At 39.9% G+C, this 15905-nt stretch overlaps 1 pseudogene; it reads right to left on the bottom strand.

Annotated features, from left to right (window-relative positions):
- Nucleotides 1–10339: 10339 nt before the first annotated feature.
- LOC147005315 (high mobility group protein B1 pseudogene) lies at nt 10340–11781 on the bottom strand (annotated as a pseudogene).
- Between the last annotated feature and the right edge of the window lie 4124 nt (nt 11782–15905).

Raw genomic sequence — 15905 nt, 5'->3', positions numbered from 1 at the left:
CTGAAATGCACTATATATGTATATGGAGTTGTTAATTTTTAAATAAAATTTACAAATATAAAAAATTGCATAAATTAATAAAGATTTTTGTTTGTTCTCTATTATACTGTAAATCAGCAATTAAGATATTTTTAAGAAATCACAAAATAGTAACAAAGTAATTATAAGTAAAAGAGTGTAAGCCCCAAACTACTACAGAGACACTTGCTCATCCCTTGTGTTTCTGCGGTGCATGAAATACAAACATCAACAACCAAGACAATAAGCCTCCTCCAGAATTCAGCAACTCTATCAAAACATGAAAATTGATCAATAGGAAGATTCAGTTGAGGACCATCTTAATGTATTAGTGCTCAATGACATAAGTAAATGAGGTCTTCAGCAATGGGGTCCTACTATCAAGTTATGGACAGTGACCAATAGGCTTGGTAATAGTCTGTGATGTTTGTGGAAATCCATAGAATCCCCTTTGACAAATGACTGACCATGAAGTAATAGATTCCTAACACTGGAAGTGATAGACATCTTGGTAATATAAGCTGGCTTATTGAGCCCTTGTCTCCTCCATAATATAGTGACTCTATTTAAATTCCTTTCATAAATATATAAAATATAGTATGATACTGTGGTATGTAGCCACAAAAGTATCTCCTGCAAGAGGACCTAATTGCAGACAGCCTGAGAGACCAGGAATTGCTGGGACAGACAAAGCCAACCACTAAGGAGCTGCCTTTTGGCATGTGTGGTGGCACATGCCTTTAATCCCAGCACTCAGGAGGCAGAGGCAGGTGGATCTCTGAGTTTGAGGCCAGCCTGGTCTACAGAGTGAGTTCCAGGACAGCCAGGGCTACACAGAGAAACCGTGTCTCATAAAACCAAAAAAAAAAAAAAAAAAAAAAAAAGGAGCTGCCTTTTAGGAGAGGTACATTCTTGGTACCAATGGGACTTGGGTGGAGAGTATTAAAAGGAGCTAGCAGCAGTGTTCACAGAACTTGCTGCTGTCTTTCTTGTCTGCTGGCAAAATCTGTGTCCTTGATTCTCACTTCACCTTCAAACCCCTAGGGCAGATAGGGTAAGCAGGGAGTAAATAGTCCAGGGTACAGGAAACAATGATAATGTCTTTGGATATGTCTTGCCTTGCCTTCCCTTGCCTTGCCTTCCCTTGCCTTCCCTTGCCTTGTCTTGCCTTGCCTTCCCTTGCCTTCCCTTCCCTTGCCTTGCCTTCCCTTGCCTTCCCTTGCCTTCCCTTCCCTTCCCTTCCCTTCCCTTCCCTTGCCTTCCCTTCCCTTCCCTTCCCTTCCCTTCCCTTCCCTTCCCTTCCCTTCCCTTCCCTTCCCTTCCCTTCCCTTCCCTTCCCTTCCCTTCCCTTCCCTTCCCTTCCCTTCCCTTCCCTTCCCTTCCCTTCCCTTCCCTTCCCTTCCCTTCCCTTCCCTTCCCTTCCCTTCCCTTCCCTTCCCTTCCCTTCCCATTTTTTCTTTTCTTTTTAAAATTTATTTATTTTTATTTATTTATTTATTTATTTATTTATTTATTTATTTATTTAATGTATGTGAGTACACTGTCCCTATCTTCAGACACACCAAAAGAAGGCATCAGATCCCCATTCCAGGTGGTTGTGAGCCACCAAGTGGTTGCTGGGAGTTAAACTCAGGACCTGTGGAAGAGCAGTCAGTGCTCTTAACCAACTAAGCCATCTCTCTAGCCTGCTGGATATGTCCTTTCAAATGGCCTTTAGTTGTTTGTTTGTTTATTAGTTATGGCTTTACTGTTTTGAACAGATGCCATGACAATGGCAACTCTCATAAAGACAAAACTTAATTTGGGTGTAGTTACAATTCAGAGGTTCACTCTGTCATCATCAGTGCTGGAACATGGCAGAGCCAAGGCTGGCTTGATGCAGGAGGGACTGTGAGTTCTACATCTTGTTACAAGGCTGCCAGGAGAAGACTGGCTTCCAGGCAGCTAGGACAAGGATCTTAAAGCCCTGTCATTCATGGAACAGAAATCTTCATAATGTCATCCTCATAGAAATCAGAGCTTTTTCATGGGAAGGCAGCAAGAATTTTCTTTTTTTCTTTTTTTTTTTTTGTTGTTGTTGTTGTTTTTGTTTTTTTGAGACAGGGTTTCTCTGTATAGCCCTGGCTGTCCTGGAACTCACTCTGTAGACCAGGCAGGCCTTGAACTCAGAAATCCATCTGCCTCTGTCTCCCAAGTGCTGGCATTAAAGGCTCCCTGGCTGGCAGCAAGAAATTAACACAGGCATTGAAATATATTTATTTGAACTGAGACCAAAAAAGAATAGATTTGAGGTTGCAAACACTCTTTAGTATTACTCTTTAAGAAGCTACAATACTGTCAACACAATAATGCTTACAAAATTTAAAATCATATCACACAGAAGAGAATTACATGTTCCACAAAAATATAAGCCATGACTAAAATGATGTTTTGACTCTGGCTAATGAAGAAAAATCATTTCTTCTGGGGGGGTCAAAAGTAAGCATCAGTTCAAGTCAAGTTTCAGAGAAGATATGGCAACCTGACTGGAAAAAACAGTCAACAGCACACTGGAGTGTCTGGCACCGTGTTGGCTATTTCTAAGCTAGACTGTGATATACCCTGAAAGAGTTATACAGAGTGGAAAATAATTAATTAGATATTAATAGTTAATCTGGGCAATCAGTAATAAAATCAGTAATAAAATAAAACAAAATAAAATATGGATTTAAAAAAATAAACATTATTGAAATAATAGTACTTTCCAGATTTCCTAATGTGTCACTTTAACAACATTGAAGACTTATTTACTCAAAGATTTAACCTATCTGGTATTTATGTTGACATTAATTTCTCAGTGTTCTCAGACTAACAAGTTACATCTGGCTGATATTTTTTTTCATGTTTTCTTTCTAAAAAAAACATTGTGGATGATATACTATGGAACTCATTCATACTTAAACATTGGAAATTTTTACCTTTAATGAGAACATATGAACATAATTTATTTCAAATATTCAAAGTATACTTTCCTTCATTCAGTTATATTGACTTGTTGATAACATCATAGGACTTTTCTAAAACAATTAAGTGTATTACTTTCAATATGCATTTAATTAGTACTGTCATATGTACATCACATAATTATTTATATCATAGTGCCTTCTTCATTTAATACAGAGCTCCACCATGGGAAGGTAGCAAGAAATTAACAGAGGCATTGAATTATATTTATTTAAACTGAGACCAAAAAAAGAATAGAGTTGAGGTTGAAAACAATCTTCAGTATTTACTCTTTAAGAAGCTAAAACAGGGCTGGTGAGATGGCTCAGTGGGTAAGAGCACCCGACTGCTCTTCCAAAGGTCCAGAGTTCAAATCCCAGCAACCACATGGTGGCTCACAACCATCCGTAACGAGATCTGGCGCCCTCTTCTGGAGTGTCTGAAGACAGCTACAGTGTACTTACATATAATAAATAAATAAATCTTTAAAAAAAAAAAAAAAAGAAGCTAAAACATTGTGAATACAATAATGGTTACATCATTTAAAATCATATCACACGGATATGTGCCCCAAGTGCCCCCGACTTCACTCTTGGCTCTTCCAGGACACCAAGCTGTGCCTGGATGTCTAAGAGTCAGAACCCCATACCCACCCTCCACCCCAGGCTTGTGCTTTGTTGCATCCCAGAAAATCTCCCAATCAACTCTGGCTTTGCCCTTATCTAAGACTGCATTTCCCATCCCTGAGCAGAGTCTTGGCTTCCCGTGAAGCCCAGCACCAGCCATGCAGCAGAAAGGAAAAACACAGTCAAGGTATTCCCAGGTTCGGGGCCCCAAGAGGCTGTGGCCAGCAGAAGTACAGACATGAACTGACAGATTCACTGCCTCCATAAGAGCTTTCCCACCAGAAAAGGAGGAGCGTACTTGTGGATATCACATTGTGGGTGCCATGCTATGGAGCTGGTTTAAGTGATTTGGTGTGTTGTGCTTTGACCTCACCTGCTGAGTACTGAGGGAAGCCTTTAACAAGCTCTGAAGTTGCAACATGGCCAGCATATGCTCACTGCCCACAATGGTGAGGAGCAGGAGTTGTTGTGGTGGGTCCTACTTGGGACTGGGTGGGAACCAGTAGCTTGGTGCAGCCATGTGTGAGGTCTCTTAGTGTTAGCCATTCCTGGACCCAGCAGTGGCATCTGAATAACTTCCCTCTCTGGGCTGAATCTGCACAAAGCATTTGGAGCAGGGGCTTGTGTACAGAAACATCCTTGACAGGATGCCAGTGGCAGACAGGCTTAGTTTCTCCAGTATATCTACAAGCTCTTCTCTTCCATTTAACATTTTGGTTGTGATCCATTTGGAGTTAATTTTGTCTAGGTTGTAAAAGGCATCTCATGTCTTTTGTGACTGAAAGCACATTTTTTCAATATTTCTCTGGTTTTTAAAGAAACAAAAATAGACGCATTAATTTTTGTACAGCTGCACCTTTAGCCTTTTGGACAAATGTTTCTGATTCAAGCTATGTTATCACATTGATCCCAGTCTCATGCTCCCCAAGGCAATGATCCTGCTTTCCTTTTTATTAGACTTCCTAAAATCGAATGTTATAGGCATATACAAGATTTTTTTTTAAATTCCTCATCTCAGTCATGTAACTAAGTGTCCTTTGCAGTAAAAGGAGAAGTGCGTTCCTGTGGAACATGTCTTCTTCCTTCAGATGAGAACAGAAGGGACAGTTTACTGTGTACACAGTAGGGTGAAACAATGTAGACAAGAGCTAGCTCACAGATCAAAGTTTAAGGGAGTCATCTGTAGGGGTGACCATTGGGAAGAAGGACCTGATGGGGCAAAGTGAGTGATAGTTTTCAATTCCTCACCATTTATTAATTCATGCATGTGAATAGAAATTGTCCAGATTGGTGGGTATACAGGTTAGGGAAGTTCTATGGGATCAAACTTTGTTGATGTAATTATGTCAGCTCAGAAGCTGTGTGTGTGTCAGGTTACGGATTTCAGCAGCTAATATTACACAGAATGACAAGATCATACATCATCTTACTGATGGTATTTCCTCAGCAGGGAATGGCCTGCTCTTCTTGAAAGTCACTATAGTTATGCATTGTTCCTTTGTTCTACTGCCACCAGCCACAATGCATGGTCCATGGAAATTAACTCCAGTCTTCAGAGGTAGTTTTGAATTGCAGAGGGTTTTCAGGTATTCATGGTTCTTGACAGGAAGCAGACATTAAATTGTTTTTCCACATTGTTTTCTGTATGGGCTTCAGAGGGCATGGGTTTTCCTAAAGTCTCAAAGAGGCATGAGGGACTGCAAAGCCAGAGCTACCATTCTGATCATCTCCATGCAGAGTGATCTGTAGAGCATGGGGCCTCTCGATTTGTTTCATCACACATGTGCTTATAGGTAACACTGTTCAAGTTCACATTTAAGGGACTATACCCTTATAAAGGATCCCTACAACCAATGCCCTATTGGTCATAAAACAACACAGAATGACAGCTTAAGCAATGTCCTGGTGACTGTTTCTCCTATCTGATTTTAATCTCTTAAAACATTGCCATTTGTCAGATGGATGTGAGAGCCTCAGCCATCTGGTCTATATTACATCTTGAAATAGAAAACAAGAAGGAGAAAGCACGGAATCTAGCATCAGCATTCACTTTCAAAAGGTTTTAGGACCTGGAGAGATGGGTCAGTGGACTGCTCTACTGAAGGTCTTGAGTTCAAATCCCAGCAACCACATGGTGGCTCACAATCATCCATAATGAGATCTGAAGCCCTTTTCTGGGATGTTGGAAGACAGCTACAGTGTACTTAGATATAATAATAAATAAATCTTTAGGCTGGAGCAATCAGGGTCCTGAATTCAAATTTCCAGCCACCACATAATGGCTCACATCTATTAGTACAGCTACAGTGTACTCATACACATTTAATTAATTAATTAAAAATGGTTTTTATAATATTCTTGTAACTGGTGTTTGGGGAAGAAAAAGTAAGTATCAAGCTTTATACACCCAGAGTTGCCAGATCAATGAGAAGCAAATAGCTAGTACAGCAGACTGTAAGAATCTAGAAGGTTGTTTTATTTGACTGGAAAGAGAACTGCCCATAAGTCACAGTGCATGAAAAAGTAAAAATGAGGTTAAGAAATAGACTTAGTTGTTTTTGTTTTAATATAAATAATGGCAATAAATGATTATTGAGCAAAAATGTAATACTTTAGACAAGTGACCTATTTCAATTCTACTGAGTAAATAACCAGCCTTAGGTGGTCACACATTTTTGCTTCAGAGAATATTTTGATAAACGTTTAAGAGTGGGTTTTTTTAAGACTTCATTTTATTTATTTATTTTAGTTTTGTTTGTTTATTATGTATACAGTGTTCTGACTACATGTATGCCTGCAAGCCAGAAGAAGGCACCAGATCTCATTATAGATAAGTGTAAGCTACCATGTGGTTGCTGGGAATTGAACTTAGGACTTTTGGAGGAGCATTCAGTTCTCTTAAGCTCTGAGCCATCTCAGTCCAACATTTAAGATTTTTGCACAGGAGTTTTTTTTCTGATTAATGTACTATATAATTGCTGCATATTACCCTATAATATTTCAGATGCATTTTTAAATCATTTGAATAGTTAATCAAACAGATTTTTAAAAGCAAAGCAAGAATGTTTTTTAGAATTAAATGTGCAACATTTCTCTTCTAATTCCACAGTTCAACCTAATGAAACTCAAGACAGGACAATGACCTGAGTCTGTTTCCTATTTTATACACATACACACACACACACACACACACACACACACACACACACACGAGTGTATACATATACATACATATCACAGTGTGGAGTGCAAATAGGGTTTTACAGGTCTACACAGTGTGTAGGAGTGGGCTTGGCATGAACTCTTCTGTGATGGTCATCCTCTTCAGAAACAGCATGAGAACTTGGTCTGACAAATATCATACTGCCAAATATCATACTTTTTTTTTTTTTTTTTGCTTTTCTTTCTTCTTTATTTGTTTTCTTCTTTGAATTTTCATTCAGGAATACTGAATGAAACTAGATACTTCTCCCTGCACACAGGACATCAGGTCTACAGTTTCTCCTCCCTGCATTGCTTCCAGTTACACTGCCTCCTCTTCTATCCTCCTCTCCACAGATTCCCTCTCATTCTGTTTTCTCTTTAGGAGAGAGCAGGTTGCAAGGAGAGAAGAGACAAGCAAAACAAAACAAGACAAAGAAGGCTTGTTGAGAGCCCTCATTTTGGGGCTGTCTATGACAAGCCAATAGGAAGAAAAGAACATCAAGATCAAGCAAAGGAGACAGAGCAATAATTCCTCCCAGTGTTAGGGTTACCACACATCACCAAGATAACCACCATAACACAGAAGCAGAGGACCTGGGTGAGCCACATGCAATCCCAATTTTTGCTAGTTAAGTCTATGTGCAGTTTCTGAAAACCCTGGCCAAGGATTGGGTTCCCCCTGATGTCCAGCTCCTCAAAATAAACTCAATATTGGTTGGCCACTCAAAAATGTTCAGTATTAACTTAGCTCAGCAGACTTTACAGATAGGAAACTGTAGGTGGAGGTTTCATAGCTTGTATCATTTTCAAGATTTTCTTTCTGTGCCCTGTGGACTACCTGCTCTCCACAGAGAAATTAGGCCATGGGGTGAAGGCTCCAAACCTGCATGAACTTGGTTTTCACAATTAGTGAGTTGTTTGGAAATTATCCAAAACAATTTGTCCCTGTGGTCAGGTGGCATAGAGCAAAATGTTTTTCATGTACCCCCCATGGGCAGTTTGGAGACCGGATTGGCTCACAACTCAATGAAATGTAACCTGATCCCAATCCTGAATCCATGCTGCCTATAAAGTTAAGACCCTGTCCTCCATTAGTAGGAGTGGTCAGCGGCGTCACCCTCAGAATTCCCTGAATGTTCCCAGGGCACTTTGTTCCTTTACAAACCTTCAATTGCCCACTACTTGCAGCTCTTTCTCCCTGAACTATACTCTCTTCCTACATCCCCCCTCCAAATGATCCCTACCACTTCTTTTCCCATTTACCTCAGTCTACCCAGAGAGTCTATTCTATTTCTGCTTTCCAGAAAGATGTCTGTTTCCCCTCTACATCTCTTCTGTTTACATAACCTCTCTGGGTCTGTGGAGGATAGCTCAATTAAAGTTTACCTAAGAGCTAATATCCACTTATCAGGGAATGTGACCCATCCACCTTCTCCTAAGAACCAAATGGGGGGGGGGGGGGGTAGAGAGAGATGAGGGTCTTGTGCGAATAACGACACGGAAACCTTCTGAATTGCATCAAGACACCACTGTATTGAGAAAGGCCCAAGGCTTAAATGCACAAGCAAAAGGGGAAGTACAGATACTTAACAGTGGGAGGGGTGAGGCAATACAAGCAAAAGGAGAAGTACTTATTAGTTGGAGGGGGGCAATAGAAATTCTTTCTTTTGGCAGCTATATGGGGAAGCAGGAACTTGGTGGTATCAGGGTGTGGTCAGGACATCAACGATAACTTAAGGCTGGAACATCCCGTGGATGTTCTCGGAATCAATGTGTCGGTGGCCCGCTTTTGACCCCCCTTTCTTCTCGGGGAGAGAGGCCCAGTTTAGAGATCAGGACAATAGTGTTGTCTTAATAGCTCCCAACAGGAATGTATAACATTTCCATCATTCCAGGTCTGGGTTACTTCATGTAGGGTGATATTACTCTCGTTGCAACCATCAGCCTATTGTCATGCACTCATTTTAAATTGACATATTTAGAGCAGCTGATTCATACTCTATGATGCAGACATACCACATTTTGTTGATCTATTCTTCAGCAGGAGCATATCTATGTTGTTTGTACCTTCTGGCTAGTACAAATAATGCTATTATGAACATACGTGAGCATGTGTCCTTCTGGGTTGCTAGATGAGTACCTTTTTCATATATGCCCAAGACTGATATAGTTTGGGCTTGAGGTAGGTAGATTCCCAGTTTCCTGAGAAATTGTGATACTGATTTCCATAGTGGCTATATTTGTCTGTACTTTTATAATCAGAAGAAGGTGGCACACTTGCTTTATATATTCATTAATATGTAAATCACTCATGTTATTGATCATAACCATTCTACATATCATATCGATTCACAAGTAGTTTTTTAATACATTTTTAAGATTTATTTATTCATTATATGTGTGTACACTGTAGCTGTCTTCAGATACTCCAGAAGAGGGCATTAGATTTTTGATTCAGATGGTTGTGAGCCACCATGTGGTTGCTGGGATTTGAACTCAGGACTTTTGGAAGAGCAGTCGGTGCTCTTAACCGCTGAGCCATCTCACCAGCCCCCACAAAGTAGTTTTAATTTGCAAATCCATAATGATAAGGATGATGAACATTTCTTTAAGAGTTTCTCAGCCATTTGAGATTTTCTGTTGAGAATTTGTGGTTTAAATCTCTACCCAATTTTTTTATCTGGAGTTTTTTGATTTTAGAACATCTAGTTTCATGAGGTCTATATATATTTTTGTATATTACAACTTTGTCAGATGTGTTTAAATTGTACAAATACTTTCCTCATTTCTTAGACTGTCTATTTGTCCAGTTGACTGGGCTTTTTCTTTACACAAACATCACTGTTTTGTGAGGTCCATTTTATGAATTGTTGATCTTAGTTTCTGCACTATTAGTATTCTGTTCAGAAGGGTGTCTCCTGTAACATTGAAGTCAGTGAGGTTCTCCCATGATACTTTTGTCAGAATCACTGTATCTGGTTTTAAGTCTTTAATCTATTTGGAATGAAGTTTTGTGTAGGGCAAAGAATATAGATCTGTTTGCATATATCTTTGTGCAGAACTACAGTTTAACAAGCACCACTTTGCTAAGCCAAGTGTGGCCCTAGTGGGAACAGGTTGACATGGTTCCTGCCCCTGAGACAGGGCACTGGTATAAGCCTCCATGAGTGTTGATGGCTGTTGTAAGCATAAGTAAGGCTTATTTGTGTAATCATGTACAAATTGTCTGGACCACTAGCAGAGGAGAACTCTTTCCTTTAGAGGAATGTCTTCCCTATAAATGGTAACTACTCCATGAGGGTTAGAAACAGCTGGAGTCCTGCAGCTAAAGGTGTCACTGTGTCACATCAAAGTGGTGAAAACTGAGATTTCTTTCTTTTTTTTTTGCAATTACAGAGTGGTATTCAGTTAACAGAACAACAATTATCTTCGTATAGCTGCATCAGAGACAACTGAAGATGAAAAAAATAAAACCCAAAAATAAAACCAAAGGAAAAAAAAACCAAACTACTGTCCCCATATATAACTAATTTGTGCTGTGCACCAACAAGAACCTGCTTTAAATTTCCATGCCAATTTACAACCCCCAGACTGTACCAGGCAAGGTTAGTGGCTATTGAAAATACCACCAGGACAGGGCTATCTAAAGACACATTCGGTAGTGTGTTAACTATACAAAAAAAGACACTGTACAGTTTAAAAACAAATCTTACACAGCCTTACATTTCAATTTTTTTCTTTAAAAGGAGTGAGTTTTGTACAGGGGGGTTAAATGCTTTATAGACAAGAAAATAAAAACTGCGCTAGAACCAACTTATTCATCATCATCATCTTCTTCCTCATCTTCGTCTTCCTCTTCTTCTTCCTCTTCCTCATCTTCTTCATCCTCCTCATCATCTTCCTCTTCCTTCTTTTTCTTGCTCTTTTCAGCCTTGACCACCCCTTTTTTTGCTGCATCAGGTTTTCCTTTAGCTCTGTAGGCAGCAATATCCTTCTCGTACTTCTCCTTCAGCTTGGCAGCTTTCTTCTCATAGGGCTGCTTGTCATCTGCTGCAGTGTTGTTCCACATCTCTCCTAGTTTCTTTGCAACATCACCAATGGATAAGCCAGGATGCTCGCCTTTGATTTTGGGGCGGTACTCAGAACAGAACAAGAAGGCCGAAGGAGGCCTCTTGGGTGCATTGGGGTCCTTGAACTTCTTTTTGGTCTCCCCTTTGGGGGGGATGTAGGTTTTCATTTCTCTTTCATAACGAGCCTTGTCAGCCTTTGCCATATCTTCAAATTTCCCCTTTTCTTTAGCAGACATGGTCTTCCACCTCTCTGAGCACTTCTTGGAGAACTCTGAGAAGTTGACAGAAGCATCCGGGTGCTTCTTCTTGTGATCCTCCCGGCAAGTTTGCACAAAGAATGCATATGAGGACATTTTGCCTCTCGGCTTCTTAGGATCTCCTTTGCCCTTGTTTAGTTGATTTTCCTCCGCGAGGCACAGAGTCGCCCAGTGCCCGTCCGTCCGGCTCGCGCTTGCCCCAGCGCTGTCTCTATATAGCTCAATGTACTGCAATGGCTGTGAGAGCGGGAGCCAGACGCAGCCTCCTCACTCTCTCTGCTCTGTAACCGAAAACTGAGATTTCAGGACAGCCTTTAATGCTATGGGGAAAAGCTCTAAATACATGAGTTTGAAAATATATAATTTCTCAACTCTGCAAAAAATAAGGATGCTATATGAATTATATGAGGTGCATCTTAAGAAATCTAAAGGAACAAAGGCAGCTACACTATGAGCAAAGGAGTCAGAAAGATGCTAAGGCAGGAAAATAAAAAGGCAGGCACATTCCTGAGTTCAAGGTTAGTTTGGGACATAGCAAGTCCAGGCCCAGGAGTGGTAACAGTGCTAATTTCAGGGCAAGGTCCCATGCAACTACCAACTCACGAGCATGAGAAAGTTTCCCATCTTCTTATATCTACTTCAATTTTTTAAAAAAATAATTGATCTTATTATGCAAATCTTTCATTTACGTTTTTTAGGTGACTTGCTTTTTAAATGTTACTCTGACACATTTTATTTTGTATTCATTACACTGTTTTCTCAGAGTTTTTTCTCGGTCCATTTGCCAATTTATATATATGAGGTATACATATGGGATATTGATTTATACAGGTTTCAGTTAATCTTTTTTTTTTGATTTTTAATATTTTTATTACATATTTTCCTCAATTACATTTCCAATGCTATCCCAAAAGTCCCCCATAGCGCCCCCCACTTCCCTACCCACCCATTCCCATTCTTTTGGCCCTGGCATTCCCCTATATTGGGGCATATAAAGTTTGCAAGTCCAATGGGCCTCTCTTTCCATTGATGGCCGACTAGGCCATCTTTCGATACATATGCAGCTAGAGACAAGAGCTCCGGTGTTCTGGTTAGTACATCATGTTGTTCCAACAATAGGGTTGCAGATCCCTTTAGCTCCTTGGGTACTTTCTCTAGCTTCTCCATTGGGAGCCCTGTGATACATCCAATAGCTGACTGTGAACATCCACTCCTGTGTTTGCTAGGCCCCGGCATTGTCACACAAGAGACAGCTATATTTGGGTCCTTTCAGCAAAATCTTGCTAGTGTATGCAATGGTGTCAGCGTTTAGAAGCTGATTATGGGACGGATCCCTGGATGCAGCAGTCTCTAAATGGTCCATCCTTTCATCACAGCTATGAACTTTGTCTCTGTAACTCCTTCCCTGGGTGTTTTGTTCCCAATTCTAAGAAGGGGCACAGTGTCCACACTTTGGTCTTCATTCTTCTTGAGTTTCATGCGTTTAGCAAATTGTATCTTATATCTTGGGTATCCTAAGTTTTGGGCTAATATCCACTTATCAATGAATACATATTGTGTGAGTTCTTTTGTGATTGTGTTACTTCACTCAAGATGATGCCCTCCAGGTCCATCCATTTGGCTAGGAATTTCATAAATTCATTCTTTTTAATAGCTGAGTAGTACTCCATTGTGTAAATGTACCATAATTTCTGTATCCATTCCTCTGTTGAGGGATATCTGGGTTCTTTCCAGCTTCTGGCTATTATAAATAGGGCTGCTATGAACATAGTGGAGCATGTGTCCTTTTTACCGGTTGGGACATCTTCTGGATATATGCCAGAGAGGTATTGCTGGATCCTCCGGTAGTACTATGTCCAATTTTCTGAGGAACTGCCAGACTGATTTCCAGAGTGGTTGTACAAGCTTGCAATCCCACCAACAATGGAGGAGTGTTCCTCTTTCTCCACATCCTCGCCAGCATCTGCTGTCACCTGAATTTTTGATCTTAGCCATTCTGACTGGTGTGAGGTGGAATCTCAGGGTTGTTTTGAGTTGCATTTCCCTGATGATTAAGGATGTTGAACATTTTTTCAGGTGTTTCTCTGCCATTCGGTATTCCTCAGGTGAGAATTCTTTGTTCAGTTCTGAGCCCCATTTTTTAATGGGGTTATTTGACTTTCTGGAGTCCACCTTCTTGAGTTCTTTATATATATTGGATATTAGTCCCTTATCTGATTTAGGATAGGTGAAGATCCTTTCCCAATCTGTTGGTGGTTTTTTTGTCTTATTGATGGCGTCTTTAGCCTTGCAGAAGCTTTGTAGTTTCATGAGGTCCCACTTGTCAATTCTGGATCTTACAGCACAAGCCATTACTGTTCTATTCAGGAATTTTTCCCCTGTGCCCATATCTTCAAGGCTTTTCCCCACTTTCTCCTCTATAAGTTTCAGTGTCTCTGGTTTTATGTGAAGTTCCTTGATCCACTTAGACTTGACCTTAGTACAAGGAGATAGGAATGGATCGATTCGCATTCTTCTACATGTTAACAACCAGTTGTGCCAGCACCATTTGTTGAAAATGCTGTCTTTCTTCCACTGGATGTTTTTAGCTCCCTTGTCGAGATCAAGTGACCATAGGTGTGTGGGTTCATTTCTGGGTCTTCAATTCTATTCCATTGGTCTATTTGTCTGTCACTATACCAGTACCATGCAGTTTTTATCACAATTGCTCTGTAGTAGAGCTTTAGGTCCGGCATGGTGATTCCACCAGAGGTTCTTTTATCCTTGAGAAGAGTTTTTGCTATCCTAGGTTTTTTGTTATTCCAGATGAATTTGCAGATTGCACTTTCTAATTCGTTGAAGAATTGATTTGGAATTTTGATGGGGATTGCATTGAATCTGTAGATTGCTTTTGGCAAGATAGCCATTTTTACAACGTTGATCCTGCCAATCCATGAGCATGGGAGATCTTTCCATCTTCTGAGATCTTCTATAATTTCTTTCTTCAGAGACTTGAAGTTTTTATTATACAGATCTTTCACTTCCTTAGTTAGAGTCACGCCAAGATATTTAATATTATTTGTGACTATTGAGAAGGGTGTTGTTTCCCTAATTTCTTTCTCAGCCTGTTTATTCTTTGTGTAGAGAAAGGCCATTGATTTGTTTGAGTTAATTTTATATCCAGCTACTTCACCGAAGCTGTTTATCAGGCTTAGGAGTTCTCTGGTGGAATTTTTAGGGTCACTTATATATACTATCATATCATCTGCAAAAAGTGATATTTTGACTTCATCTTTTCCAATTTGTATCCCTTTGATCTCCTTTTGTTGTCGAATTGCTCTGGCTAGGACTTCAAGTACAATGTTGAATAGGTATGGAGAAAGTGGACAGCCTTGTCTAGTCCCTGATTTTAGAGGGATTGCTTCAAGCTTCTGACCATTTACTTTGATGTTGGCTACTGGTTTGCTGTAGATTGCTTTTATCATGTTTAGGTATGGGCCTTGAATTCCTGATCTTTCCAAGACTTTTATCATGAATGGGTGTTGGATCTTGTCAAATGCTTTTTCCGCATCTAACGAGATGACCATGTGGTTTTTGTCTTTGAGTTTGTTTATATACTGGATTACGTTGATGGATTTCCGTATATTGAACCATCCCTGCATCCCTGGGATGAAACCTACTTGGTCAGGATGGATGATTGTTTTGATGTGTTCTTGGATTCGGTTAGCAAGAACTTTATTGAGGATTTTTGCATCAATATTCATAAGGGATATTGGTCTGAAGTTTTCTATCTTTGTTGGGTCTTTTTGTGGTTTAGGTATCAGAGTAATTGTGGCTTCATAGAATGAGTTGGGTAGTGTACCTTCTGTTTCTATTTTGTGGAATAGTTTGTGTAGAACTGGGATTAGATCTTCTTTGAAGGTCTGATAGAACTCTGCACTAAACCCATCTGGTCCTGGGCTTTTTTTAGTTGGGAGACTATTAATGACTGCTTCTATTTCTTTGGGGGATATAGGGCTGTTTAGATCATTAACCTGATCTTGATTCAACTTTGGTACCTGGTATCTGTCTAGGAACTTCTCCATTTCATCCAGGTTCTCCAGTTTTGTTGAGTATAGCCTTTGGTAGAAGGATCTGATGGTGTTTTGGATGTCTTCAGGATCTGTTGTTATGTCTCCTTTTTCATTTCTGATTTTGTTAATTAGGATGCTTTCCCTGTGCCCTCTAGTGAGTCTGGCTAAGGGTTTATCTATCTTGTTGATTTTCTCAAAGAACCAGCTCCTTGATTGGTTGATTCTTTGAATAGTTTTTCTTGTTTCCACTTGGTTGATTTCACCCCTGAGTTTGATTATTTCCTGCCATCTACTCCTCTTGGGTGAATTTGCTTCCTTTTGTTCTAGTGCTTTTAGGTGTGTTGTCAAGCTGCTAATGTGTGCTCTCTCTAGTTTCCCTTTGGAGGCACTCAGAGCTATGAGTTTTCCTCTTAGAAATGCTTTCATTGCGTCCCATAAGTTTGGGTATGTTGTGGCTTCATTTTCATTGAACTCTAAAAAGTCCTTAATTTCTTTCTTTATTCCTTCCTTGACCAAGGTATCATTGAGAAGAGTGTTGTTCAGTTTCCATGTGAAGGTTGGCTTTCTATTATTTATTTTGTTATTGAAGATCAGCCTTAGTCCATGGTGATCTGATAGGATGCATGGGACAATTTCAATATTTTTATATCTGTTGAGGCCTGCTTTGTGACCAATTATGTGGTCAATTTTGGAGAA

This window comes from Mus caroli, unplaced genomic scaffold, assembly GCF_978045245.1.
Source record: "Mus caroli unplaced genomic scaffold, Mus_caroli_1 scaffold_4, whole genome shotgun sequence".
NCBI classification, from domain to species: domain Eukaryota; kingdom Metazoa; phylum Chordata; class Mammalia; order Rodentia; family Muridae; genus Mus; species Mus caroli.
This window is presented reverse-complemented; position numbering and strand designations above follow the sequence as displayed.